Raw genomic sequence first — 3,982 nt, 5'->3', positions numbered from 1 at the left:
ATCATTAGTTGATTTGTTGCAAAATGTGCAACTTTAGGTTTGTCCATAAATGTGCCCCAACAGTGCACGACTTTCTTAAAAAATTTCCAGCCCGCAAATGAATGCGGAAAAACCATCGAAATATGAGACGGCAATAGAAAAACCCTTTGCTGATGATCTCAGAAAGTTTCAATCAATTTGCAGGAGGGGTTGATTTTTTTTGCGCATAATAAACGCCGTTCGTTCATGAATGCGTGCCCAAAGTGCGCGACTAAAACTTCGCAGCTCTTAAAGGCCAGCAGATGAAAATCTGAAATTTCGAAAATTCAAAAACATCCTGAAAAATAAGTGTAAAAAGTTTCGATTGATTTGGAACTTTTACTGAGGTTCAAAACATTTTTTAACTTGGAGGTGTTCAACTAACGTCGTAAACTACATTTGTACTCTTTCATCACGAAATTTTTGAGTTCCTGTACGAGCTAGAACTTCTGTACTTTTCTCCAAAAAAATATTTTAAACTGATGCAAAGGGCAACAAAATTCAGGTACATTTCTCGAAATTATATTGTAAAATGGTCTCGACCCATCAGCAAAAAGAGCACGTTTCTAACTTTGTTCGACTGGCAGAAATTACTCTTTGAAAAATGGTCAAGTTTTGAAAAGTTCTTTGCAAAAAACTATCGGTTCTCTCGTGAACTAGACGATGAAAACTTCAAAATCCATACTGGATTTGCACGTTTCTTCCTCGGCCTCTTCATTTATAAAGTGTTTGGATGCATAATAAGGAGGATGCTGACGCTTAGGCTCAAGGTTGCTAAAAAACCAGCAGAAAAATGTGGATATTTTGCATCTGAACCTTCTAACGCCCTCACTTCTTCACACGATTGTTAATACTTCAACAAAGGGTTTCCACGAGCTTTCATTTGGGGAAAAAAACGCATTTTAACATTTAAACCTGTCTTGAATTGTTTATTCACCCTTTTCCAACGAACTGGCAAATTTTATGGCTCAACAAGACAGACAAATTAGTGAAATTGAAACCTCAAAGGGGATTTGTGGCTTGTAGTTTTGGTTTGACAAAAAATAAACATAACACTCGTGTGAAATAGAGCCAAAAACATCTGGCTGCGTGGGCACAACGAAAAAGATATCGTTACAAAAGGTCCTATAAAAACAAATATGCGATTAGGAATGGTAACATTTGCAATTCGCCAGGTTTTTAGTGGCACTAAAATCTAGAGCAGACAATTAGCCCTTTAGTCAAGGCTAATTTCTCTGGCTAGTTCGTCTCTGAAGTTTAGTAATCGGTTTAATTATATAATCATTGGCTGAAAACATTGCAAAGAGCCTTAATTGCTAGGTGCACACTCAACAAAGGAGGTACAGGTAGTTATTAATGCTGCTTAATTGCTCAATTAGAAATTACTGAAGTCTATATAGTGCAGAATTGCACCATTTCTGGTCATTTTCCCACACAAACTCCATCAGTTATGGCTTTTTTGCGCCGAAAAGTCCAAAGTCTCACTTCAATGTACAACAGAAATCAACGATTCTTTGTGGCCAGGATTTGCAAGCTGGCTGGTCTCTATCCAGTTCAGCTTCTTCCTGCAGATGAAAACTTGAGAAAACTGTACACCGTTTACTATCACGTCTTAGTAGTGCTGTTCTTTATTTGCTTGATGTCTTTCTTTGCTGAATTGTTTCGTCTGTTGCATGCGGAAACAGTGATAGTTGATGACATTTTGAAGAGTTTTTCATTGGCCACTCCACTTGTTGTGACCTCTTTTCGGCAAGGAATTATTCGAAGGAGTCCGGATGTTCGAAAAATGTTGAAAAATGCTGGAATTGTGGAACAGAGAGTCTATGAGGAAAATGATCCTGAAGTAAGTGTTACTTTTTAGAGGAATCTTGCATTTTTTTTTGCGCTAAACTCCTTAAGTCCCCATTATAGTCATTGCCTAAAACTTTGAGAACTGTATTCTGTGAACAGAGTTGTTGTTTGTTCGTTTCTCAGGTCCGCAACGTTTTTCTTCAATATGTTCTTGATTTCTCGCTTTTTTCTATTTCGATGGTAATTTTATCTGTGTGAATTCTTCCACTTCTATGTGCTTTTTTCATTGAATTTGCTCAGCAGTTGCTTTATCTTTCTTTCAGTTTTGCACTCTTTTTCTCTTGCTGCTTTTCCCAATCAGAGTCATTTTAAATTGAAGCTTTTCACGTGAATCATAGTTTCTCTTACTGGCTTACAACATTCTGTTTTTCCGCCGTCACGTTAGGTTTTACTTCTTATTTTATTTTAATCATTTTCAGAAAGCTTGTTGAAATATTTCAACAAAATGGTACAAAATTTAATTTTTTTCCGAAAAATCGACCCCCCATTTTGGAAAAATTTCGACCAAAAATCAAAATTTCACATGCAGGTTTTTTGAGCTCAATCGGTTCCTTTCTACATAAGAAGGTCAGAAATATGCATTTATAAAGAGTTTGTGCCAATAATAAGGAAGAAATCTTCGGTTAAAGATCGTGAGTGCCGAAAATGTCTATTATTTCGAATCTGAAACTTCTAGCATGCTTTTTAATGAGTTCGACGCATTCCTTCCGTCCGTGACCTTCGCTGCCTAGCAACCGTCCCTGGTGACGTGTTTTTCCGGAAACACGTAGGTAAACCTGATCGACCAATCGCTGGTCGACTCTTTGAATACAAGACGGGTACCATGGCAACGAGTGAACACAAACACATCAACTTTGAAATCAGCTGCCAGTAAAGCAGTATTTATTGCAATTGGAGTTTTAAATGAGCCGGTTTTTACACGTTCGTTTTGGAAAAAGTGTCTTATTTGTTTTAATGGCCTCTCGAAGAACTAAAGAACCCGAAAATGTGACTTTAAACTAGCAAATTAGGGATTGTAAAGGAAATCTTGACGATTTTTGCGACTTAAATCGTTGGAAAGTTTTCAAATTGAGACCCGGTATATTGGAAAAGAAGAGCATTCTACAGGGTGACCAAGGTAAGAGTACCGCATGCGTGTTATCTGAGCTCAATCGATTCCTTTTGATGTAAAAAGGTCACGAATATGCATTACAGTTACCTGTAACTCTATGCAATGTTGCCGGTTATGTTTGACTGACATTTAAAATTTTTTTAAAATTTAGTTAAATTCGGTTATCATTGTAATAAGCACAGTCATTCAGTTAATAATTAATAAACGATTTCATTTGGTAAAACTCCGATTATGAACACCTGAAAATCCACTGTGTTACCCAGACCTACTTTCTATTGTGTTTTAAGCATTTTACATTGATTTTTGTCAAATTCTGTGACAAATTTTGCTTAATTGCTTCATTTGCTTTGTCTTTTTGCCAGACTTCCACTTTATTTCGCTTGCAGATTTTCCTAATCGGTGTGATTTTAAGTTCAAGTTTTACACAATCAATTGACAAATAAAATACAGTTGAGTCCGGATATAACGAACTTGAAAAATGAACTAAAACTGGTTTGTTATATCTAGAGTTCGCTATAAGCGAATAATAATACAAAAACACGTGGTGTATTTTATTTCGTTATTTTTACATAGAGCAGTAGAAGTTAGTAGGTATGACTAAAAAGAACACAAAAAGATAAACAAAATTCAATTTGAAATCTACTTCATAAAGTCTGTAATTTTTGTTTGTACATTTCTGCTGCAAAAATAGATGTTACTTATGTAGTTTTCAAGAATTTTTTTAAGAATAGTTTTAAAGCAATTTGCAATGGTTTTTGTGCTAACTTTTTGCCAAGCTCTATGAATGAAATTGACTGCATCTAAGAGATTTATAGAAAATGTTTCATTTTTCGATCGCCTCTAACGTTTTCATAAGAAGAATTTTTCACCGGCAGACTCTCCAACAATTTTTCCGCTACTGATATGATGCCACTTCTTGAAACGCTCTTCCCAACTTTTAGAACAAGCAAACTCTTTGTTTTTGATTTTACTCCCCATTTCACTAGCATTTTCTTGCAAAAC

The 3,982-nt window shown here is 35.7% G+C and overlaps 1 protein-coding gene across 2 annotated transcripts in view; it reads left to right on the top strand.

Annotated features, from left to right (window-relative positions):
• Positions 1-2,519: 2,519 nt before the first annotated feature.
• Positions 2,520-3,982, top strand: part of LOC109539437 (odorant receptor 43a) — a 3,671-nt gene continuing 2,208 nt past the window's right edge. For both annotated transcript variants that reach the window (XM_048669389.1, XM_048669388.1), the window contains exon 1: positions 2,520-2,986. The gene's annotated coding sequence lies outside the window, so the exon portion shown is untranslated. The remainder of the gene's footprint in view (positions 2,987-3,982) is intronic.

The sequence above is a fragment of the Dendroctonus ponderosae genome, unplaced genomic scaffold (genome assembly GCF_020466585.1).
Source record: "Dendroctonus ponderosae isolate FM_Combo_2020 unplaced genomic scaffold, Dpon_F_20191213v2 Dpon_F_20191213_8, whole genome shotgun sequence".
In the NCBI taxonomy this organism is placed as follows: Eukaryota; Metazoa; Arthropoda; class Insecta; order Coleoptera; family Curculionidae; genus Dendroctonus; species Dendroctonus ponderosae.
The sequence above is the reverse complement of the archived record's forward strand: the minus strand, read 5'-3'. Positions and strand labels throughout refer to the sequence as shown.